Source organism: Protopterus annectens, chromosome 9.part0, assembly GCF_019279795.1.
Source record: "Protopterus annectens isolate FY-2018-M chromosome 9.part0, PAN1.0, whole genome shotgun sequence".
Taxonomy (NCBI): Eukaryota; Metazoa; Chordata; order Ceratodontiformes; family Protopteridae; genus Protopterus; species Protopterus annectens.
Genome location: NC_056743.1, coordinates 1096773232 through 1096799948, shown reverse-complemented (window position 1 = coordinate 1096799948; position 26717 = coordinate 1096773232). Strand labels below are relative to the sequence as shown.

The 26717-nt window shown below is 40.2% G+C and overlaps 1 protein-coding gene across 5 annotated transcripts in view; it reads right to left on the bottom strand.

The window, feature by feature from the left end:
- LOC122811830 (homeobox protein Hox-D3-like) overlaps window positions 1-26717 on the bottom strand; it is a 1090053-nt gene that overhangs the window by 945394 nt on the left and 117942 nt on the right. The window lies entirely within an intron of this gene.

The window sequence follows — 26717 nt, the reverse complement described above, 5'->3', positions numbered from 1 at the left end:
AAAGGAGGAGCGACTACAGACCCTGGGAACTATTTCCCCATTAGCCTGATGAGTCTGATATGCAAAGCTATGAAACGCATCATCGTGTGTCTAATAAACAAGGACATAAGGAATCTCCAGACTCTGGATCCTACACAGTTTGGTTTTGTGAAGGGTAGATCATGCCTACTCAACTTGGTCGACTTCTTTGAGTCAGTCACCAGAGCTGTGGATAATGGTAAGGTGATTCATACAGCCTACCTTGATCTGGCCAAGGCCTTTGATACCATTCTCCACTCAGGAATCATAGAAAAACTCACTAAGCTAGGCATCACCCCCTACATCACTAGGTGGGTTGCAAACTGGCTCACAGATAGAACCCACAGTGTGAAAGTAGCTGACTCCAAGTCAGACTGCCAACCAGTCACGACTGGAGTCCCACAGGGTTTGGTCCTGGGTCCTCTCCTGTTTGGTATCTGCTTCTCTGAAGTCCAGGAAAATATGAAGTGACTCTGGCTGACAAATTTTGCAGACAATTGCAAGTTGGGAGCTATTATTAACTCCCCATGTGATGCTGACATCCTACAGAAAGGCATCACTGAGACCAATGACTGGTGTCAGAACCATGGCCTTAAGCTCAATGCCAAAAAATGTGTCATCCCCTTTGGGAAAAACCCAGTTCCCATGAATTACCACATCAATGGTAGTCCACTGAATGCAGAAGGTGTTAGAAGAGATCTGAGAACACAGGTTGACAGCAACCTCTCTTTTGATCACCACATTGCCACTGTGGTCAGAAAGTTCTTCTATGTGGCACATCTCATTACTAAGGGTTTTGCATCCAGGAAGAAAGAGGTCATTGTCTCCCTCTACTCTTCCCTCATTAGGCCAATCATTGAGTACAATGCCCCATTTGGCATGTACCTCACTAGACACCTGCAACAACTGGAGACGCTGCAAAAGTACCTCACAAAGAGGATCCTAGGCCTTAAATACTTGTCCTATATGGACAGACTCAAAAAACTCCAACTATTCTCTGTCTCATATCGCCTTCTTAGAGATGATCTCTGCTTGACTTACAAAGCCATGCCTGACCCAGCTCTGTTAGAAATGCTACATTTAAAGAAATCCCAATCCTTGCACACCACACACTCCAGAAACCTTGACCTCATTACCACAATCAACAGAAACTACAGTTGTGTACACTTACCATAAATGTAGATGTTTGAGTGTATTCACTGTTGCAGTCATCACCTTTGGGTTATCTGCCTGCAGGTAGCCCTCAGCCAGCCTGAACACCAGAGTCTTGGGATTTCTGCGTTGGATGCTGTCGCTTCTTCCATGACGTCAGGTCGTCAGGGGTATAAAACATGCAGCCGATGCCATTACATCAGTTTTTCTTGCACCAGATGTCAGGTGCTCCCCAAAATAGGAAGCAATTACATGGTGTGGAACACCCCCAGCGAAAAGCAAATACACATAGTATAAGATATGCCAAACCAAAAAGGATAGTTGAAAGCAAAGACAATCAGAGGGCTGGAGGGAGGGTAATCAGGACTGCAACAGTGAATGCACTTGAACATCTACATTTATGGTAAGTGTACACAACTGTACTATGTTATTTGTGTTTCACTGTTGCAGTCATCACATTTGGGTTGATTCCAAAAGCTAAGGAAGGGTGGAGGTAGATAAAGAAGCATTAGGCCTGGCAATCAGGCCCTGTAAGACTGCTGTGGCAAATCCAGCTCTGGATTTAGAAAAGATAGGCAAGTGGTAATGCCTGGTGAAAGTGTGTACAGAGTTCCAGGTTGCAGCTTCCAGGATGTCCCTGTTAGGGACTCCTCTGAGAAATGCAGTAGAGGTAGATGTAGCCCTAGTGGAATGTGTTCTTATCCCCTGTGGGGTAGGTTTTCCATGGTGCTTGTAGCAGAAATGGATGCAGTGTGCTATCCATTTAGATATGGTTTGCTTTGAAAACGCCTTCCCCTCTGCACCTGCAGCAAAGCTGACTAGCAGCTGGTCAGATTTTCTGAGAGGCTTAGTCCTGTCCAAATAGAATCTAAGCTGTCTGTGCATGTCTACAGAATGCAGTATCCTTTCCCCTTTATTTTGAGGATTAGAGAAAAAAGTAGGCAAATGAATGGACTGGTTTAAAGCCACACTAGACACCACCTTGGGCATAAAAGATGGGTTAGTCCTGAGGGAAACCCTGTCCGCATGGAAAATAATGAAGGGTTCCACTGCCATAAGGGCCTAAAGTTCAGACACTCTTCCCGCTGAAGTGATGGCTAGAAGTAAAGCTGTTTTCCATGAGAGGAATTTCAACTCTGCTGTAGCAGCCAGTTCAAAGGGGGGAAGTGTAAGTTTTTCCAATACAAAGTTGAGGTCTCAGACTGGAGTGGGAGATCTCCTGGGAGGTCCTAAATTTATGGCCCCTCTAAGGAACTGTTTTACCAGAGGATGAGAGAAGAGGGGTGGCTCAGTATTATAATGAGCTAAGATGGCAGAGTCATGAATCTTAATTGAAGAGAAGGACAGGCCCTTGTGGAGCATTTCTGTTAAGTAATCTAGTGTATGAGGTAAGCTGGGCACAGTTGTGCCCATCCCTTGAGACTGGCTCAAGGAACAGTATCTTTTCCACTTTTCTGAATAGGATTTTCTAGTACTAGGCCTCCTTGCCTCAAGAATGACATCCAGCACCTGCTTACTGAGGGTTGCTAGAGGTGAGCTCAAGGGATTAGTCAGGCTGTAAGGTTCAGGGTCTGAAGCTGAGGGTGCAGAATTTGGCCCCACTGCTGGGACAGCAGGGAAGGTGTCTGAGGCAGATGCCATGGTTGTAGCACTGTCAAACTGCACAAAAGAGGATACCAGTGCTGGCGTGGCCAGTCTGGTGCAATTAGGATTGTCCTTGGCTTGTCCTGTTTGATCTTTAGTAGAACCATCGAGAGGAGAGGCAGAGGGGGAAAGGCATAGACTGAGAGGCTTTCCCAGGAAAAGGACAAGGCATCCACCTTCCAAGCTTGGCTGTGGGGAGTTCTGGTGCAGTATTTGTTCAATTGACAGCTCTGAGGAGAAAGCAAACAAGTCCACCTCTGGTGTCCCCCATCTGTTCCCCAAAAGTTTGAATATTTTGGGTTCCAGCTTCCATTTGTGTGGGTCCATGAGATTTCTGCTTAAGTCGTCTGCCAGTGAATTTAGTTTGCCTGGAAAGAATTGAGCTTGTAGGTGTACTTGGTTGCTCAAGGCAGTGTTCCACAGAGCCATGGCTAGTCTGCAGAGTGGGTAGGAATATGTTCCCCCTGCTTGTTTATGTACCACATAACTGTGGTATTGTCTGTCTTTACCACTAGTTGTCCTGGAAGAATAAGGCCTCTGAAGGCTGTAAGGGCATTCTGTACAGCTAACATTTCTTCTTGATTGATATGCAGGTGCATCTGCTTTGGGTTCCATTTGCCCTGAATGCACTGCCCTGCCATGTGAGCCCCCCCCCCAAGCATAGTCTGATGCATCTGTTGTTAGGGTTTGGGTGGCAGGGGGTAGAGTGAAAGAGAGTCCCTTGTTGTGGTTGCAGGCCTTTGCCCACCAAAGGAACTTTGCCCTTAGACACAGAATGATAGAAAGCACTGTTTCTAGGTCCTAAGAATGTTGACACCATAGACTTTTTAGATACCATTGTAGTTTCCTCATATGCACTCTTGCATATGGAATTAACAGAATGCAAGAGGCCATGAACCCCAGAGCTTGCAGTATTTTCCTTGCAGATAGCTGGGTCTTTGTGGCCAGTAGGTTGAAGTAAGTTGTCAAATAAATTTGTTTCTCTGGAGTGAGGAATGCCATCTGGGAAGTTGTGTCCAAGCTCACTCCCAGGAATACAATTTGTTGGCAGGGTACTAGGTGTGACTTCTTTTCATTGATGGTGTACCCCAGTGAAGTTAAAAGTCTCTTTACAAATGCCAGGTGCTTTCCGACTTTCCACATGAATCAGGCAATTGTCCAAGTATGGGTAAATCTGAATACTTTTCTACCTGCAAAAAGCAATGGCTGGAGCTAGGCACTTTTTGAATACCCTGGGTGCAGTAGATAGGCCAAAGGGAAGTGCAGAGAACTGATAGTGCATAGAGCCTGCCCTGAAGCGAAGGTGTTTCTTGCAAGATTCCCTTATGGGGATGTACAGGTAAGCATCTTTTAAGTCTAGGGTTGCCAACCAGGCATCCTTGGCTAGCATAGGAAGTAGCTGTTGGAGAGATAGCATTTTGAATTTTGGAACCACCAGAAAGGTGTTGAGAATAGATAAATCCAGGATAGGATGTCAGGAGTTCTCTTTTCTGGGAACCAGGAACAGTCTTGAATAAAAGCCTTGTCCCTTTTGTTCTGCTGGGACAGGTTGAATAGCCTTGATGCTGAGGAGAGAAAGTACTTGCTTTTGGGCCTCTGCCAACTGGTTTGGGGGGAAGTCAGGCCATCCACTTAGGGTTGGGAGTGAGTGGAAGTGGAATCTGTATCCTAGGAAAACAATGTTTAAAACCAATTTGTCTTGGGTAATCTATTCCCAGTTTTTTGCATGCAGGGCGAGTTTTCCTCCTAAAGGTGCAAGTACTTGAACAAGGCTTGGAGGATTTAAGAATAAGTCATTGTGCAAGTCTACCATAGGGGGTGGCTTACTACTCCCTGTTTTGGATGTGAGAGCACCCCAATGCTTAGATCTGTGCATAACCTGAGACTGAAGTCTTGAGAGTCTGCTGCCCCTGGGTTTGGACTGAGAAGCCCTAGAAGGGACTGGAAAGGATGAGTTCTTTGAAGGCCAATGCCTACTGAATCTAGGTGGTTGTACCTGTAAGAAATCATTTAACAGTTTGCATAGATTTAGCCTTCTCCTCCATCCTTTTGAGAACTTCTTCTGCTTTACTGCCAAATAGGCGCTCTTGGTTTAAGGGTGCATCCAGTAATTTTGCTTTGACAGGATCTGGCAAGTTTTGTTCCTTAATCCAAGCATGCCTTCTAAGAACAGACCCAGTGATGGCAGCCCTACAAGATGCTTCTAAAGCATCAAAACCACACTGCAAAGTATGTTTACCAACTTGGTCAGCAGAATGCATTAACTCTTGTAAATCTTTGTGTTCTGCACAGTCAGGAATCCACATAATTTTCTGTTTAATTAGCCCCATAACATGCTGCTGATACTTTAACATATGACACTGGCAATTTAAAGCTTTAATGGCCAGAGCAGCAGAGGTGTATACCTTCTTACCCCATCTGTCTAAAGCCCTAGAATCCCTGTCAGAAGGGGTAGGATTGTTAGCAGTAGTAGCCCTAATGCCTTTTGGTCCTTGGGAAATGGTCTCTGTATCCGCAGTAGGATTCTTGAAAAGGAATTTGTGAGAGTCAGGTACTCTATAGTACCTGTCAGGTTTCCTGGGAGCTGGAGGCAAAGTATCCAGGGTAAGGCTGGATTCCAAGAAAACATCATCTACAATATCCAGAACAGGAGGGATAGCTAAAGGCCTGTGCTGAGGCAGGTTTAAAAATTCCATGAGTCTCTTTTTGGACTCAGATTACTCCTGGCTTTCCCAGCGGAAATGCTCCCTAAGGGTATGCAGGGTTTCACCAAAAAAAAAATCTTCTAGAGGGGAAGCAGAGGGAATGGAATCCTCTGCATCAGAATCCTCATAGGTAGATAAGGGTATGTCCTGGTAGTTAGAAGGAACAGAGATATCAGATTCCTGATTAGAAGAATCAGAAGGAAAATCAGTTCTAGGTGTCTTTGAGGGGGAAGGCTGGCATCCCCTAATTAAGGTAATAAGTCTTCAGCCATTCTAATCATTTGTTTTTGAGGCCTGTGGACCTGAGAATGTGCTTTGATCATCGGTTTCCTAGGTGTAGAGCAAACATCAGGCCTGAGAAATTCAGTATTTTTGGCTTGAAACAAAGTCGTCGGTTTAATATGAAAATCGGTAGGTCTGAATACACCCTCAGAAGCCGGTGCCTGCACAGCAGCTCCGGACCCATCCAAGGTACAGACATCTGCAGGTTCCAAAGTTGAAGAAGTATCTCGCGGCATACCAGACTCTGAATGGGTCTCAGTAGAGGCCTGCGAATCTGTAGAAGCGGGTATCAGGGGCTGCAAAAGCGCCTCACTGAGTATCGGCGGACTGGCGATTAGCTTAACGGTACCATCGTCAGCAGTTTTGAACCTATGTGGTCTGTCTCTGTCTTTATCCTTACATTTTTTCAGAAGATTGGTAGTCGGATGGCTTACCAAAAGCATTTTGGAGTACGGAGATCGAGAGTGAAAGTATTTAGCTACAAAAATTGCCTGATGGCAGATACTTTGGGAGTTGAACAAGGCACAAAACCGACAACGAGGGACGTCGTGGTCTGGGCCTAAACAGGTGATGCAGTAAGAATGAAAATCGCTATGAGGTATTTGCTTTCCACAGGCAAGACAATTATTAATTTTTTCTGACATCGGTTAGAGCAAGAAAAAAGGATCTCTGATGGGGTACTTATCTTTTAGAAGACTTCAGGTCTGAAACTCGAAACGAAAATTTCAGGAGTCGGCTGACCAGCACTTGTGAACTGTTTCTGCTTCAGGCACCGCATGACAGGAAAGACTGGGATAATGGTGTCAGCTGCATGTTTTATACCCTTGACAACCTGACATCATGGAAGAAGCGACAGCATCCATCGCAGAAATCCCAAGACTGGTATTCAGGCCGGCTGAGGGCTACCTGCAGGCAGATAACCCAAATGTGATGACTGCAACAGTTAAATATGAAGAACATTGTGCTGGAGGGACAGGTTCATAACCCAGAGACTGCCCATGCTACGGAATATACTTCCTATACATGTCAAACAGAGCACCTCACTGGCCCTCTTCAAGAGAAATCTTGACGAGTGGATGGGAAATAAAAAATTCACGCCGGGGATCACTCCAGTGGCTCTACTTGACAGAAGCACTGGGAGCTAAGGTCGGGTTGCACGATGCCAGGGTAATCCTATGGGCTAGGCTTGTAAAGGCCCCAGGGCCATTAGCCTAGTACACACCTATGAACCTATGAACTTAAGTGATATATAATAGTAATACACAATATTACTATGCTGGTATAGAGTACCACTGTGTAACAGTATTATATTTTTTTGCAATATAGAGTTTTCTAATTTCCTCTAGGTTTGTTACACACACAGCCATAGATACACACACACACACACACACACACACACACACACACACACACACACACACACACACACACACACACACACACACACAGAGTTATGCCATGGCATATATGGCATAATTATGACATTGCATATATGGTATAGTTATGACATGGCATTTATGGGACACTTATGGCATGGCATATACAGGACAGCTATGACATGGCATATATGGGATAGTTATAGCATAATTTACCAGATGGAAATAAAACAAATGAAAAATTACAGGACTTAAGGAAAGAGCTGGAAGTCATCAGTCATTGTCAGTAAATCCAAACTCCATCTTTTAATCCCTGATATAAATAAATCTTCCAAATTCTTACTTTTGAAATAAGTAAACAAATACATGAGGCTCGTAACTATTTTGTGCAACTTTGCAATGGATAACAACTTTAGTTATCGACACCCATTCTGGACCTCATGAAGATGTATGGAGAATATAAAAAATATGACATTTACACCTGCTTGTATCAGAGAGGTATAATAATATAGGTACTCTCACAATAGTTTTTAATGGGGGGTGCTCCACGTCCTGTACTTCATATGAATTGTATTATTCCCAACTACTCCTTGGTGTGTTATACTTTAATTTCAGTTAAAATGTTGTTACTGTCAGCAAATAAGAGTACCTTACAGGCTGGAAGCAATTGAAAGAACAGCCAGAACAGAAAATGTAACCAAGTGTTTTATACTTCTGCTGTTGTGTTCTTCTTTCAGTCTTCATAGTGTTACCAACAGCCACTTCTTCCTTCCATTTTGGACACCAGCCTACATAGCATGGTGGCTTAATGGTTAAGAGCTCTGCTTTAAAGCCCAAGTGTCCAACGTTTAATCCTGGACTCTGATCACTGTCTGTGGAGGGTCTATATCAGCATTTCAAAAATGTAATAGGTCAAATCACTAAATGTCGAACTGAAATGATTGACCTATTACATTTTCGAATGCCAATAAAAAAATTAAAAAAAAAAAAAAAACTAAAGGGTGTAGGCAGGGGTCAAGCCCACCCTTGCACCCCCACACCCCCCCGCTACTTAAATATACCAACTCCGAGACCGCACTACATTGAGGTAAATGGAAATCTCCCCTTACGGAGAGTTCCGTTTATCCGTTTGACGTTCTGCCCTTTCGGCGTTCTCGATGCGACAATATCAAATTCGATATTGTCAGCATTCGAGATGCTGATAGGGATCTGTCTGTGGAGAACATTGCTTATTCTCCATTTGTTTGTATGGTGCATTTTCAGGTACTACAGTTTATATCCAGAAACATGCAAGTTGATTGAGTGCTTTAAACTGTGCATATATAATGCATTTGTAATGCACGGGACACCATGATTACACTCCAAAACTGGAAAAAAGACAAATATGTAAAGCACTTCTGTACTGAATGACCTGACCATAATGGCCCAAAGCATTGTTATGGTTGGATTTCATGAAAGGGATATTCCTTTACTCTCAACTGTCCCTAAATACCTTGCTTCATACTTTCGTTCAGGGAAGTTTACAGCCATCAGTCTGTAAGTACCTTATTTAACTATATAAATTATCCCTGACTTTTTCTTCCACTTACATTTACTTACTGTCTATGTGACAGCACTAATTCAGTGCTTTGCTGGCTTTTAAAGCCAGTTAAACACTTCACAATTTTTTTGTAACAGATAATACAGGGAGAAACTAAAACTCTGCATTACCAAGAGTTATGATTAGATCTCCAATCATAACCAGTTATTATATGTTCTCGATATGGATGCCATAAGATTCACCTCTCAAGCTTAGCTCTTGAGGTGAATTTCTTGTCATCCATGTCTCAAACACATAATAACAATAGGGTTATAATCAGAGACCTGATTATAACCCTCTACATCATTGCACTTGAGGTCCAGGTTATGGAAGAAAAGTCCACGATGACCAATTCACTTACCTGTTACAAATGAATAAATAAAAAAAAATCTGTAATGTTCAGTAATGCAAGTACTATCCCAAATATTATTGCTGTGGGATCCCACAAAGAATGGGAGGCAAAAATATTTTCTGTCACATTTTATGCAAGTGATTCCAACAACGAGAACAATACAGCTCCAGCTAATCAAACTTAGTAGTAAGTACAGTTTACCGAGCTGGGTATTTATACAACTGACTAAACCCTGCAAGATCTGAATGAAATTTCTCTTCATTTCAGTCAGTTGACTCAAACACAAAAATTATGAGGTAAAGGTACCCACCATACCTCTCAAATGTCGAGATTTTGCAGATTGTCCAGATTTTTGGCTCATATTTTTGGTCTATTCCTCATAAAATTTGTAGATTTCCGGCAAATCACTGAGGATTGAAGTCACTAAATAAAGGAGTGTACTTGAATTTCAGACTTCATATACTTCAGAAAATGTGTACTGATACAAATTTGGTTATTCTAGCAATGTTCTAAGTTTATAAGAACAATATTTAAAATCTGTTCCTATTGTTAGACCTTTGTCCCCCCCATTATTTTAGGCTTTGTCCAGATTTCTTGTGCTAAGAGGTTGAGAAGTATGGTACCCATCTTCCAGATGGGTCCCTATTAGATTGACGAAAAGGCTAAAGATCGAACATCCTAGTGATAGAAAATGCTGTTCTTCGAAATAAGTATTATAGGGGCCTGTGCCCCCCACACCCCCCGCTAATTATATATACCAACTCCGTGATCACACTACAGTGAGGAAAGGGCACATTTTCCAATCTTTACTGTACCACAATCTCAGAATACCGATTCTGAAGAACAGCATTTTCAATTTCTAAGCTGTTCAATCTTTAGCCTTTTTGTCAATCTAATAGGGACCCCTTCCAGACCCCCCTCCCCCCTACAGACCTGACCAAAATAATCCTCAAGTATTGCTGAACAGAAGCAGCAAAATCAAGTTGATAGTTATTATTTTAAATTCATTAAGGACTCTGTTTGCAACAGGTCCAGAGGAAAACGTTTATGCTTGTATAACTGTTTCAAGTTATGGTTCTTTTGGTTAATACCTTTATGAAACAAATCTCACAGACTGGGATGACCATAACACGTCTACTGAACTAGGGGATTAAAGGTGAATATAATGACATACTAGTGGAGAAAAGGTTTCTGATTATAGTGCCTTTACGTTAAAGCTTAGGAAAGCAGTCTAGAGATTATTGGCAATGTGAATTTAGTCAGTGCACATCAAGTATACATTTCTGTTCTGCTCTAGTTACAGCCCAAAAGACTGAAGTAGTTTATGATTCTCCAGAGCTGCAAAGCAGTGTGTAATGTTGGCCCATCAAGGTTTCATTTGAAGAAAACTGACCACTGTGATTGACCTGACCCTACCAAACAAACAATGAGGGTGCAATGTCTTTTAGTAAAAATGTAATGGTAATACTGGTGAACTAATGGTGTGAGTATTTTCTGCAACCTGACCCTTGCCCATTAGAATGATGTTCCCATGACACTTCTGATATTCGGAATTATGGCTTCTTAAAACAAAAATAAAAACATGACATGTTTTGTTAAAAGTTCCTCTAAAATTTGAAGAGGACTATAAACAGCTGTACCATTAAAGAGTAGGAATATTTGTTTTCCCTTTCTAGGTCTTTTTTCAGTGAAAAAACTTTAATAAGATGGCTTGTATGAACTGCTTTATCCACAGATGTACCTCTTGGAATGCTTATCACTTTTGGAGATGACTAGTAGATGGAGGTCAGTCTGATTAATTTTCAGAATGCATCTGTTTATGGGAGAAAACTGTGGCATGTTCTTTTTTTTTTCTTCCCTAAATATAATGTCAGTTTTAATATAACGTTGCCATCATCATTTAATGTGATACCAGAATCACGAAAACCAGTAAACATCCCTCTTCAAAACTTAAAGAAAGCTTATTGCAGATCCTAAACTCCATTTTGTGTGGGCTGTAGACTCTTGGCATTACATTTTTTTATCTGTAAGTGAATTTCTCACAATAGACCTAACATCTAACTGAACTATTCACCATTTTCAGATCCTTAACTCCTAGCGGAGGTCTTAACTGTTGTCTTATGTACTATACATCTGCAACTATAATGTTCTCCATTGTACATGTAGGAATGTGGGGTAGAGAAAAAGTTCCTTGCACTCAAGAAGGTAAAAGCACATGGCTTGGATGAGCCAGCTGGTGAGTGATAGAACTACTCAACAGTCATTTGGCCAGAATAATATTACTGTGAACCAGAAATGTGCAAATTAGTGTCACTTCAAATCAATACTGAATTGAAAGTCTGACCTCAGAAGTAGTGTCATGGAAAGGATACTGAGAAAAATGTACATTTGTAGGGCAGTGACTTTCAGAACATCAAATAACTTCAATTTACAGAAAGAAGATCTTAAAAATTGAACTAATTCAGTTCTGTTATTGGATCATGAGAGAAGCAGATGTGAGTAACCAGTTTTATTTACACTTTAGCAAGGCCTTTAATTTAGTGCAATGCAAGGTTAGTAGGACAGCTAAAACAATTACCTTCTATACAGTTTTATCTATCGATTGGCTTTTGACCCACATTGATTAGTCAATCATTCGTCCCAGGAACTGATGACATCATCTGATATCCAATGGAGGTTAGGATATTTTTTACATTCCCAATGCCTCCCATTTCCCTGAAATCAACTGCCCACTTTGCCAAACCCACTATGACTGTGTGCTTCTGAACACCTGCAATTTTCACCTAATGTGCTTCCACACTTTTTCATGGGCTCACACATCCCTGAATCCTAAGTTGCAGGAGATGGAGTTCCTGACCTTGCTCTAAGTGGATCTGCTGTGGCAGAATTGCACTAACTCCATCTCACCAGAATGGTTGACTTGGTATTATTCTCTTCCCTCTCCATCCAAATTCTTCAGCACCTAGGCCACCAATCAAATGTGGCGTATCTGGGGTAGAGTTAGAAACAGAACTTCCATGGACTGAGGGCAACAGACAAGGCCTTAAGTTTGCTGTCTCTTCAGAAAACTTGACATTATTTTCAAGTATTATAGTAAGGACAAGCTACTGAGATGAGTTAGGTTGAAAGTGGGATTACACAGTGAGAAAGACATTAAACCGATAATGGACTGCACTTTTTATATGTTTAAAGCAAGGAAAAACTGAAGGTCATATTCTCAAACAAAATAAATCTGAAGTTGTTGAAATAAATTGATTTTGGCTGCCTAGCACACTGTAGCCAGGTGTAGTTCAAAGTCTTTCTACATTTACTGTAGTGTTTATTCTAGGATTCCTTTCCTTTCTTTCTCCATCCATCTATGTTCTATTTGCTACATTCACGTGCACTTTAATTTTTGCAAATATTCTTTTCAAATATAACATGTTCCTACTTTTCTATTCTTTTAACCATTTTATCATATTGAATCTAAGTCCTCTTTCATTGTTCTGTCTTTTCCCTTCTTCCTACCTAACAACCACGTTTGTTTTACTTTACTTAACTTGCATATTTAAAGTACAGTTGTGTACACTTACCACAAATGTAGATGTTCGAGTGTATTCACTGTTGCAGTCATTACATTTGGGGTAATCTGCTGGCAGGTAGCCATCAGTTGGCCTGATTATCAAAGTCTTGGGTCCTGCGTTGGTTGCTGTCTCATCTTCCATGACGTCAGGTAGTCAGGGGTATAAAGCATGCAGCCGATGCCATTACATCAGTTTTTCTTGCCCCAGATGTCAGGTGCCCCTCTAATGGGAAGTAATTATATACAAGGTTACACCTCCAGCAAAAAGCAAATACACCAGAAAGCTTAAATACAGTAAACAAGAAGAGAGGTATAGCCAATAGAAGTCAGGGGAGGCTGGAGGGAGGGTAACCAGGACTGCAACAGTGAATACACTCGGAACATCTACATTTATGGTAAGTGTACACAACTGTGCTATGTTCTTTGTGTTTCACTGTTGCAGTCATTACATTTGGGTAGATTCCCAAAGCTAAGGAAGGGAGGAGGCAGTTAGAGAGCATTAGGACCAGCTATAAGGCCCCACAAGCCTGCAGTGGCAAAACCGGCTCTGAATTTAGAAAAAATAGGCAAGTGGTAATGCTTGGTGAAGGTATGTACAAAACTCCAGGTAGCAGCTTCTAGGATGTCCATGGTAGGGACACCTCTGAGAAAGGCTGTTGAAGTAGATGCAGCCCTGGTGGAATGTGATCTTATCCCCTGTGGGGTAGGTTTTCCATGGTGCTTATAGCAGAAATGAATGCAATGGCCTATCAACTTAGAAATGGTTTGCTTTGAAATGGCCTTCCCCTCTGCCCTTGCAGCAAAGGCAACTAGCAGCTGTTCAGTTTTCCTGAGAGGCTTAGCCCTGTTCAAATAAAATTTAAGTTGTCTGTGCACGTCCAAAGAGTGCAGTATTTATTCTCCTTTGTCTTGTGGATTAGAAAAGAAGGTTGGCAAATGAAAGGACTGATTAAGGGCCACTCTGGGCATAAAGGAAGGATTGGTCCTGAGGGACACCCTGTCTGCATGGAAGATGACGAAGGGCTCCACTACCATGAGGGCCTGTAATTCAGACACTCTTCTTGCTGAAGTGATGGCTAGAAGGAAGGCTGTTTTCCAAGAAAGGAATTTCAACTCTGCAGTTGCAGCTGGCTCAAAAGGAGGTAGAGTGAGTTTTTCCAAAACAAAGTTAAGGTCCCAGGCTGGAGTAGGAGCTCTCCTGGGTGGTCTAGGTTTTTGGCCCTATGAGGAATTGTTTCAGCGGGGGGTGAGAGAAGAGGGGTGGCTCAGTTTTATAATGTGCTGAAATGGCTGAGGCATGAATTTTAACAGATGAGAAGGAAAGGCCCTTGTGAAGCATCTCTGTTAAGTATTGAAGAATATGCGGTAAGCTGGGCACTGTTGTGCCCATCCCCTGAGTTTGGTTCCAGGAACAGTATCTTTTCCACTTTTCAGCATAGGTTTTTCTAGTACTAGGCCTCCTTGCCTCCAGAATGACATCCAGCACTTGCTTACTGAGGGCTGGTATCGGAGAGCTCAGGTAATTAACCAGGCTGCAAGGTTCAGGGTTTGAAGCTGGGGGTGCAGAATCTGGCCCTCCTGCTGGGACAGCAGGGAAGGGGTCTGAGGCAGGTGCCATGGTTCCAGCAGTAACATACTGTACAAGAGGGGGTACCAGTGCTGGCGTGGCCAGTCTAGTGCAATCAGTATTGTCCTTGCTTTGTCCTGTTTGATCTTTAATAGAACTTTCGGGAGGAGAGGCAGAGGGGGAAAGGCATAAACTGAGAGGCTTTTCCAGGTGAAGGACAGGGCATCCACTTTCCAAGCTTTTCATGTGGGGAGTCCTTGTGCAGAATTTGTCCACTTGGTAGTTCTGAGCGGAGGCAAGCAGGTCTATCTCTGGGCTCCCCCATTTGCTTCTCAAAATGTTGGAAATCTTTGGTTCCACTTTCCACTCGTGTGGGTCCATGAGATTTCTGCTTAGGTTGTCTGCCAGTGAAATTAGCTTGCCTGACAGGAACTGAGCTTGTAGGTGCACTTGGTAGCTCAAGGCTGTGTTCCACAGAGCCATGGCTAGTCTGCAGAGAGGGTATGAGTGGGTTCCCCACTGCTTGTGTATGTACCACATAACAGTGGTGTTGTCTGTCTTTACCAATAATTGTCCTGGTAGAATGTGGTCCTTGAAGGCTGTCAGAGAATTCTGCACAGCTAACATTTCTTTTAGATTGATATGCAGGAGCATTTGACTTGGGTTCCATTTTCTCTGAATGCACTGCCCTGCCAAGTGAGCACCCCATGCATAGTCTGATGTGTCTGTTGTTAGGGTTTGGGCGGCAGGGGGTAGAGAGAATGGCAGTCCCTTGTTGTGGTAGCAGGCCTCTGCCCACCAAAGGAACTCTGTCTTTATACAAGGAATGATAGGAATCATTGCTTCCAGGTCCTGAGAATGTTGACACCATAGGCTTTTTAGATACCATTGTAGTTTCCTCATATGCAGTCTTGCATATGGAATTAGTAGGATGCAAGAGGCCATGAACCCCAGGGCTTGCAGTACTTTCCTTGCAGATAGCTGGGTTTTTGTAGCCAGTAGTTTGAAGTAGGCTGTCAAATAAACTTGTTTCTCTGTTGTGAGGTAGGCCATCTGGGAAGTTGTGTTCAAGCTTGCTCCCAGGAATACAATTTGGTGGCAGGGTACTAGGTGAGATTTCTTTTCGTTTATGGTGTACCCCAGTGAGGTTAGCAGTTTCTTTACAAATGCCAGAAGATTTAACAGTATGTCCTGGCTTTCTGCATGAATTAGACAATCGTCCACGTATGGGTATATTTGAATATTTCTTTAGCTGCAGAATGCAATGACTGGAGATAGGCACTTTGTGAATACCCTGGGCACAGTAAATAAGCCAAAAGGCAGTGCAGAGAACTGATAGTGCATGTAGCCTGCTCTGAAGCATATGTATTTTCTGCAAGACTCCCTTATTGGGTTGTGCAGGTAAGCTTCCTTTAAGTCCAATGTTGCCAACCAGGCATTTTTGCCTAGCATGGGAAGCAGCTGATGAAGAGTTAGCATCTTGAATTTTGAGATTACCAAAAAGATGTTTAGGATAGACAGGTCCAGGATAGGACGCCAGGAGTTGTCTTTTCTGGGTACCAGGAAAAGTCTTGAGTAAAAACCTTGTTCCCTGTCCTCTGCTGGGACAGGTTGAATAGCCCTGATACTTAAAAGAGAGAGAACCTGCTGTTGAGCCTCTGCCCACTGATTTGGGGGTAGGTCTGGCCAACCGTTTGGGGCTGGTAAGGTGTGAAAATGGAATCTGTATCCTTGGGAAACTATATTTAAAACTCACTTGTCTTGGGTAATGAGTTCCCAGTTTTTTTGCATGCATGGAGATCTTTCCCCCTAAGGGAGAAGACAGCTGAGGCTGTTCCTGGGTTTGGACTGAGAAGGCCTGGAAGACACAGGAAAGGACCACGTCTTATAAGGCCAATGCCTACTAAATCTGGGAGGCTGTACTTTCAGGAAATTTTTAACAGTTTGCATAGACGTAGCTTTTCCCTCCATCTTTTTAAGAACTTCGTTTGCTTTGTTGCCAAATAGGTGGTCTTGGTTTAAGGGAGCATCCAATAATTTAGCTTTAACATGATCTGGCAAATTTTGCTCCTTAAGCCAAGCATGCCTTCTAAGAACAGACCCAGTGACAGCAGCCCAGCAAGATGCTTCTAAAGAGTCAAAACCACATTGCAAAGTGTGTTTACCAACTTGTTCAGCAGAATGCATTAAATCCTGTAATTCTTTATTTTCAGCACAGTCAGGAATCAACATAATTTTCTAAGTAGTCCAATAATATGCTGCTGATACTTTAACATATGAAACTGGCAGTTTAAGGCCCTAATGGCCAAAGTAGCAGAAGTGTATACCTTCTTACCCCATCTGTCCAGGGCCCTGGAATCTCTATCAGAGGGGGTAGGGTTTTTGGCAGTAGTAGCCTTAATGACTTTGGGTCCCTGAGAAATGGTCTCTGGGTCCGCAGTAGGATTTTTAAAGAGAAACTTGTGAGAGTCAGGTACTCTGTAATATCTGTCAGGTTTCCTGGGAGCTGGAGGTAAAGTGTCTGGGGCCAGGCCAGATTCCAAGAAGGCATCATCTACAATGTCCAGTACAGGAGGGATAGTTAAAGGCCTGTGTTTAGGTAGGAGTAAGAATTCCCTAAGCCTCTTTTTGGAGTCAATAATCCTGGCTTTCCCATCAGAAATGCTCCCTAAGAGTGTGCAAGGTTTCACCAAAAGAAACATTTTCTGGAGGGGAAGCAGAGGGTATGGTGTCCTCTGCATCAGAATCCTCATAGGTAGATAAGGGCAAATTCTGGTCATCAGAAGAAACAGAAATTTCAGAATTCTGATCAGAAGAATCAGAAGGAAAATCAGTTCTAGGTCTCTTAGAGGGAGAAGGCTGGCTTCCCCTAATTAGAGTAATAAGGTCTTCAGCCTGTCTTATCATTTGTTTTTTAGGCATATAGGCCTGACCATGTGGTTTGGACATTGGATTTTTAGGCGTGGGTTGAGTTTTAGCCCTTGAAGAAGAAGATGGCGTTGGTTTGAAATGCAAAGCCATAGGCCTGAATACGCCCTCAGAATCCGGTGCCTGCACTGCAGCTCCGGACCTATCCAAGGTAGAGACATCCGCGGGTTCCATAGTCGAAGAAGCATCTCATGACATACCGGACTCTGAATGGGTCTCAGTAAAGGCCTGCAAATCTGAAGTAGCGGGTATTAGGGGCTGCGAAAGAGCCTCACTGAGTACCGGTGAACTGGCGACTAGCTTAATGGAAGTGTTGTCAGCAGCTTTGGACCTATGCAGTCTGTCTCTGTCTTTATCTTTACGTTTTTTCAGAATATCGGTAGTTGGATGGCTTATGGAAGCCATTTCTGGATAATTGAACCGAGTACCAAAATAGTTTGCTGCAAAAATGGACTGATGACGAATAGTTTGAGGATTGAATAAGGCACAAAACCGATAGCGAGGGACGTCATGGTCTGGGCCTAGTCAAGGAATGCAATATGAATTATATAATATTATAATATATTATATATATAATATTATAGAAAGGTTGGGAGGGTGGCCTAATGGTTAAGGTGATTACCTTACAAACACAAGGTACAGGGTTTGAGTCTCACAAGGGATAATTGGCTAGGCTTAAAATGGCTCACAAGGGCAATTAGCCTAGTACTAACCTATGAAGCTATGAATGAAAATCTTTATGAGGTATTTGCTTTCCACAGGTAATACAATTGTTAACTTTTACTGACATCGGATTAGAGCAAGAAAAAGGATCCCCAATGGGGTACTTAGCTTTTCTGAAGACTTCAGTTCTGAAACTCGAAAACAAAAATTTCAGGAGTCGGCCGACCTGCACTTGCAAACTGCTTCTGCTTCGGGCACCGTGCAGCAAGAAAGACTGATGTAATGGCGTCGGCTGCATGCTTTATACCCCTGACTACCTGACGTCATGGAAGAAGAGACAGCATCCGACGCAGGACCCAATACTTTGATAATCAGGCCGGCTGAGGACTACCTGCAAGCAGATAACCCAAATATAATGACTGCAACAGTGAAACACGAAGACCATCAAATAGTATTTTTTAACTCATATAACAAATAAATGTTGTTAATTCTGTGACACTTGCATTTTAAGAAGGGACATGACAGGTCTGAAAGCTTGTGGAATGTCTGAATTTGCAGTAAAAATGTCTTGGTATAATAAATGGGATGGCATGATACCCCATGACATTTTCAGTTTTTCCAAGGACTAGTACTGATAAAATGTAACTTCTGGAGTGATATTTTCACACATTTAGTTGCCTCATTTAAGGTTCATAGGTTCATAGGTAGGTACTAGGCTATCTGCCCGAGGACATTTATAAGCCTAGCCAGAGTGTGTCGGCTTTCGCTGCCCCATTGATTAATTAACTGAGCCTCTGTCAAGCAGAGCCAATGAAGTGATCCCAGGGGTGTACTTTCTGTTACCCATCCACTCGTCAAGGCTTCTCTTGAAGAGTGTTAGTGAGGGGCTCTGCCTAATGTAGTTAGGAATTTTGTTCCAAAGCATGGAGAGTCTCTGTGACAGGAATCTATCCCTCCAGCATGTTCTATTTATTGTTGTGGCGAGGTTTAGCTCACTAGAGCGAGTGGCTCACAGTGACTTGGATTTCTTTAGGTGGAGCATGTCCATCAATTCTGAGTTGGACATGGCTTTGTAAGTCAGGCACAGATAACCTCTGAGTAAGCAATATGCCACTGAGTACAGCCAGAGTTTTTTCAGTCGGGCTGCATAGGACATATGTTTGAGGCCAGTAATCCTCTTGGTGAGGTGGTTTTGTGGTCTTTCAAGCTGTTGGAAGTGTCTTGTGAGGTACATCCCAAATGGGGCATTGTACTCTATGATGGGTCTGATGAGTGACGAGTAGAGGGGCACTATAACCTCTTTATTTCTAGATGCAAACTCCTTAGTAATTACATCGGCCACATAGAAGGATTTCCTAACTACTTTGGCAATATGATTGTCAAAGGAGAGATTACTATCTACCTGGGTCCCCAGATCTCTTATTACCTCTTCTGTATAAAGGGGGCTGCCACCTATGTGGTAATTCGTGGGTGTTTTGTTTTTCCCAAACGGGATGACTATGCATTTTTTGCCATTTAGCTTGAGGCCATGACTTTGACACCAGGTGTCTGTCTCAGTAAGGCCTTTTTGGAGGATGTCTTTGTCAGCCGGAGAGTCAATTATGGCTCCCAGTTTGCAGTCATCAGCGAACTTGGTTAGCCATAGTCCTCCTGTGTTTGCCTGTACTTCTGAGAAATATATGCCAAACAGTAGGGGTCCCAGAACTGAGCCTTGCGGGACACCACTTGTGACTGGTTTAGAATCAGACCTGGAGCCCACTATTCTTACCGTGTGAGTTCTGTCTGTAAGCCAGTTGGCAACCCATCTGGTGACGTAGGGGTTTATGTTCAGGCTGGTGAATTTTTCTACAATACCCGAGTGAGGAATGGTGTCGAACACCTGCCTCCTAAGAAATCAGCCCACCAAGCACAGGATAGCCCCTGCACATGAAGAAATGGGTATAGTTTGGAGCATAATGAATGAGGAAGTGATAAAGAATATGTAAGAAGGAATCCAAGGTGATAATGAGCACGATTACCTAAGATGAGGTACTGCTGGCTACCTTGGGAAATCAGCAGGCATAATGAAGAACACACTCCATGAAACTTTACACTGGCATTGTTGTAACTTTGGGAACTATGTAAAAAACAGTCATCTCTAAGCAATAAACTCTTAATTACTACTCAAGTGATTAATGAGGTTGTACTCTACTAGACACTATATAATTAGATAAAGATGTGAAACGATAGCCAGTGTTTCATGATCTTACGTAACATGTTGATAGCTGTGTATTATGATACTCTGTGAGTGGAATTCATTGATGTGCCATTGAATTTCAAAGCGTTTACTGAACACCAAAGTTCAGTTTTAAATATATGTGAATGTCATCAATTGAATTATCCTTAATTTGCTTTTTAGAAGCAAAACTTCCACAATATGTGTGCACTCAAATACACAATGAAGTAAATGAAGGATGCAGCTGAAATGTATACATGTGATGTGTACTAAATACAAAATAATATGTACACTGAAATATTTCCAACACAGTGGAATAAAATCAGGGTGTCTGGCATCAGAATGGGAATGTCTCTAAACAAAATCAATAAATAGTTTAAAAAATAATTCAGAGTTTTTGTTATCTTTCTGGTAGCTATTCATTAAAAACTATAAGAATTTAAAACAGAAAAAAATGACTAAAACCCTTTAGTACATGATTCTTAAAATTCAGGAAAGGTAATATAATCCACATTATACATACAACAAAAATTTGGTTTAATACACGCAAGAATGTTGATACATTAAAAAGTACCACAATCACTTTTTCTCACAATGTGACTTTGCAAATCACTGAAACTCATGTAGAATGAATTCACATCAGTGAGAGATGATACATTTGCTGCAAGATTTATAATAGTTCAAACTAGTTAGGAATTTGAATGGCATTTCAAATTTGCCCAAGCAGAAATGCAGTAATCTGCGATGACATCATAACTGTCTAGTGATGCTTTTCTTTACTTTCTTCTCTTTTGTGGATGTAACTTTTCCAGATATTTTAGTAACCTTCACCATTTATCTCCAGTTTTCTTCATTTTTTGTTGAGTAACTTCTTTTCCAGATCTGTCTATCATAATTAATGATTACGGCTGCACTTATTTCAGACCCTTTAAGTGAGTAACAAAACGTTTCATACCACTTTCCTTCTCTTATTTCTTTTCCCATCCACAGCAAGAAAAACAGATGAGGGGCTATTGCATGTCTGGTCATCCAAACGTTATTTTAGTTTACTCAACTTAAACAGTGTTTCTGTGAATGTTAAACTTACATGTTCATGCAACTACCTGTTAAACTTGCATTTGAAATAAGAGTAGACGAAATCAAATAAATGTTTATAACTGTTTTACTTTATGCAAGTTACCTTAAGGGCAGAATTGTGGCCTCATTAGCCTTTTGACCATTTTGTGGGGTTTAAAAAGTATGAGTCTTGATTTTTCTTAAACAGAACTAGAATGGTTACCCACATTCCTGAATGAGATAAGTGTGGTGCTGTGATCTTTCCCACTTGTTTACTCAGTCCATCTGCTACCTCATCTGATGAGTAAATGCATCAGATTGACTTTTTCCTGGACTTTAAAAACAATCTAATTATTAGTGTTGTTATTTTTATTACTATTGACCAGTTTGGCTGCAACAGTACTCTGGTACAGGATGCATGAAGATTCTACCCACAAATGAAGAGGGAAACAAAGTACGGTTACTAATCATTTTTTATGCATTTTCCACATGACAGACAGCAAGAATTCCCTCAGCTCTCATGTGTTGCTGGCCAAGAAAAACTAAACCTATTATTTTCCAAACTAACTCGTGGTGGTTGACTGATGATTCTTTAAACTGTCTTCCAATTAGAAACTGGTGGTAATTTACTGATACTTCACTACGACATAAATAATAAAAAAAGTAAAAAAAAAAAAACAGTACATCTATAATGCAATTATAATTAGTGCATATTGTAGTCCCAGCTTATCTCATCTTAAATATTTTTTCTCGATAATTTTTTATCTCAAAGCATTGACTTAAATATGTATCACTCGCACAGTTATATACTGGTGCTGCTGACAGATTTTGGGGCGAGTCTGGGAGCTAAATGTTGATTAACTGAGTTGTCCAGCTATACAATACTCATTTAAAGCTTGTTAGACTTGGTTCTCTCTCTCTCTACATGAAGTACAATTAAGTAAAAGAAGATTTTATATGGAGTATATGAGCCAGAGTTCACTTTAGGTTTTATTTAGTCTGACTAGCAAAGGATACAAAGTATTCAAGTGTAATCATCAAATACTCTGTTGAGGTATGAGAGGAGACTAGCTGATAGCCTGTTTTCTTACCTCATAATCTTGACGTAGAACACAACACTGTAAGCATTGATTCGTAGTACAGGCAAAGGAGAATGCAACCTACACTGCTATAAAAATGACAGTGTGTACATCACTTTCAGCAGTCTCCATGACAATGGACACCCAAAGAACTGTATTTGTGCCTAATCAAAAGAGACCTAGCACAAGGGAGCACATTCACATTTATTTTTTAATCAGTGGGTAAGCTTTGTAGACACAAGTGCCTCTTTCTACAGGTGAAGTTCGAACCTTGCTGTGTTAATGGCTTGCACATAGTCACATAATTTATAAGTCAAGAGTGACAGTATCTGACTCAGAATGGCTCACTATCAGCTCAGAGCCATAAACATATGTGTTAAACTGCCATTATGAATGAATGAGAGAAGCTGTGGATAGATTTAATTAACCAACATATATATGATCACCTTCCATACATAATGGTGCTTTTATCTTTGCCAGTAATGACCATTGCAGACTCCATCCACAGCAGAAAGGAAGGATACAGGTAATGAAATGTTATTGTTTATGAATTTTAATTTTGGAAATATTTTTTTTAATTTTAATGAATGAAATTGATATTGCAGTAAAATTTACATCTATTGTGATCTTTATTATGTTTGTATTCACTGAAGTGAAATATGCAATACTTGATTTGTCACACCTATGAACTCTGTATTGGACAACTATCAATCCATTGACTAATGACTTGAGGGAGCATGTGCATTTAGTAAGGTTATTGTTTCCATACCGTAGTTGTAAAAGGCTGCAGGAGGCATGTGGCTATGTCCGCTATTATTGGTTTTACTGCCTTTATAGTGTTACAGCTGAAAACTGAAAGACCATGACTGTTGTACAGAAAGTCCTGCTGATTACAGTCCAACTTTTATATCATGTTTGATTACATATTTGTGTCTTTATAATCTTTACATTTTTGAAGGCTTCATATCCATTGCCCTATGTGACTTCATTTTAATATATTTACATTTTATTTCTGTCCATTTCTGTTATTGTGTACATTTTCACATTCATTATCTGACATTTGAGTTGTTTATTATTAATATGATTATTATTATTATTATTATTATTATTATTATATACTGAGTTGGGTGAGAAGATCCCCCATAAAACACCTGTTAAAACACAATGTCCTACATTTTAATGAGTGTAAAATGGATAAGTTAATCCTGCTAATTTCTCTTCGCTGATCTGCATCTGCCTGTTTTTGTACCATATGAAATCAAAGCCAGAACAGTTTCCATGTTTATGTCACTGCTGATCCAAAGTTCTTGAGCTTTTCTTTATTTTATTTTTATTTGTCTGACCGTTGAGATACTATGTATACATAAGTAAGAAAGTGTGTGGTTCATCTTCTACATGGGGGTCTAAAAGGGCTTGTCACCTGCAAAAAAAACAAGTTTTTTATTGTTTGTTTTGTCCAGCTGACGATTTCATACATTTGTTTTATCCAGTCAAAGCTTCATCCATTTTTTCTCAAAAAAAAAAAACATAACGCACATTTTAAATATTATTTCTGTTTTACTGTTTTTTATATTTTACTCTCCTATTTTCAGCATACTTGATTTGCATATGAGTACTTATCTGTTTTGTGAATCTTCAATAAATAAAATTCAGTCATGTATCTTCCATATAAGCAAAAGGGCCAAGGACCAGTTTAAAAAATGAATGAGGACATGGGCTGCAGCAAGAAAGAATGGAGTCAGAGGCAACGTATTTAAGCAGGGTCCCCATTTTACCCAGTTCCAGCATTTTTTTTTCTGTTCAGGACATGTATATTCAGTTAGAACAGAAGTACTCAGAATTACTGCTTACTTTTATAATCATTGGAGATTCAAACCATCAGCAAAATGTTTTTCACTGAATACTTGGTATGACCTCCTTGTCTTCTAAGGTTACAGATAGTGTTTAAATTAAAATTATTTTATAAAGCTAAGAACCTGTTAGTTACATAGATTGCACCCCATTTACCCCTTTTGTGAGCTAGCATTGTCAAATTTCTTGTTGTTTTCACCTCAGATATAAACTGACACCATACAGTAACACACAAAGTGATTTATCTGTATAGCAGTAGTCTGTAGGCTGTTTAATCCAGCAAAGATTTATCATTGACTGCTGTGAGATGGAAAGAAATGGGATTGCTAATACTTTGCTGTGTGCACTTTTCGTTTGCCAGGACACTGAAATGTAAAGGGCAATATGATGTAAAAGTCAGTGGGAGATGTTCCTAAAGAAACTAACGTGATATTTCACATAAACCCAACATGGATTGCATAGACAAAAATGAACAATGCAGAAATGCCACATAAAGAGAGAAGTCCCAAGTCATGCTTCATTTGTGTGGGACAAAAATAAGATAGACGTTTAAGAAGAAATATTACTTGAAAGAAAAGTTTTATTAGCCTTTAGTCTGTCAGCAAATGAGTAAGTTGGTGAGTGATTCGGTGACAGAAAAAGAGACCTGCTGCACAAAAGCAACAATACTGTCTGCTACACCTTTTTAAATAAGAAAACATTTGTGACATTCTCTCCTACCTCTCTGTGGAAGCTTGTAACTAATAAAAAGATAAAGTAATTTATATAATAAAATAGAATGAAAATTGCCTCAAGAGCTAATCATGAAAACCTAGAGTCACTGGACAGCAATTTGGAGCTAATAACAAGAGGACAGTCATGGAAAAGGAAGAAAAGCAGGCTGTTATTATAGTGAGGAACATTGTAGAATGAAGAAACTGACTGGAAAAAACACCTTATACTGTTTACACCCAACTTTATATTTTAAGATACAAGATACAGCAAATTATAAAGTGACATGAACCATAGAGCAGGACAGGATCGCTGATACTGCAGAAATGATCAATACAAGTCAAATTTCCCCCAAAGTCAGGAAAGTGTATACTTTAGCATTTCAGTAGCATTGCTTTCATAAACTAACCATTATAGTGTTAAGTTCAGAGGCAACTACTGATAAATAAGGCACATTACTTCAAAAGACATATTGAAATGTTTCTCCTTTAATGCGTTTATCCACAGCTTTTTGTAAATATTTATAAAGTATATGTATATGTATATTTATGTGTGTGTGTGTGTGTGTGTGTGTGTGTGTGTGTGTGTGTGTGTGTGTGTGTGTGTGTGTTTATTTTAACACCAACAAGTAAGTTATTCCACTGCAATGGAATTCATTTTGTGAAGAATATCCTTTTGTAAATGTTTTATTGAAATCAGGAAGTATTTTTGTAGTTCCTGTATCACATTTATATTTTATTTATCTATTTTAGATTTTTATAACATTTAAGTTCACAGTAGATCTCTGTGCTACTTATAAATCAAACATGGATCATTACTGTATTCATCAATAAATAAATAAATAGATAAGTGTAAAACAGCAGGCCTTCAACTATACATACATGTGAACAATAAATGTACACATTTATTAGTGATTAATTTATTATTGATTTATTTTAAATGTGTGTTATAAGCATTTATTTTTGAATTATGCTTTGTAGTCATGAAGTATGAGTAAAAATGCAAACTCAATATATAGCTGCATTAATCTTTTACAACACAAGAATGCCAATAGGTTTATTTCTTGTATTTGTTGCTCAGAGACCAAGATATATTCTATAACATATTATTATCACAATATTACCAAAATAACCTGATTTTGAAGACGTCCACTGCCTGTTCCTCCTTACCCTCAAATGATTTCTTAGAGCATACAGTGTAATTTCTCCAAGTATAGAAGGCTCAGAAATTTCCATGTCTTTGTGCAAATCAAAACATAATTACTATGAATATTTGTAACATTTTTCCCAAGAAAGGAATAAATATAATTCTGCTTCTTAAAAAAATATTTTATTCCATACAAAATTTGTATTATATCTGCAAAAATGCCAATAATTTACTGCTCTAGGAAATTCAACACATTGAAAAGTTCACTTTCACTGGATAAAACAGAAACTTCCAAAGTATACAACTTAAAACACTTCAGTATTTTTCATCAAGGCACTGACATGAATTTATATAACTAACTCTGTCCATACAACATAAACTGCAGAGCAACATAACACAACATACAAATCATGATTAGTACATTATTTTTTTCATTGTCCTTGTTTTAAAAATCTACATCTGGGGTTGAAATTAAACTATGTGTGTATTTAATTACTTGCTTATCAAATTAGACAGATTTTTTTTAACTAGATAGGGACATACTGAGATCCAGACATCTGTTTTCTGATACAAGACAAGAAAATGCAAATAGTCAACAAGCACAGACTGATAAGAAAACTAATTTCCTTAATACAGAATTACGAACAAAGATACATCACAGTGGATACAAATGACAGGGGTGTTGTTTATGACTGTAGTAAATAACAAAGGAAGTACAAGAAAAAATAATTACACGCATTTAGTCATCATTTAGAGCTTTAGGTGACATTTCACAGACTTGTGTACTCTCAGTAACACACTGCAGTACAGTGAGACAAGATAAGCATACAT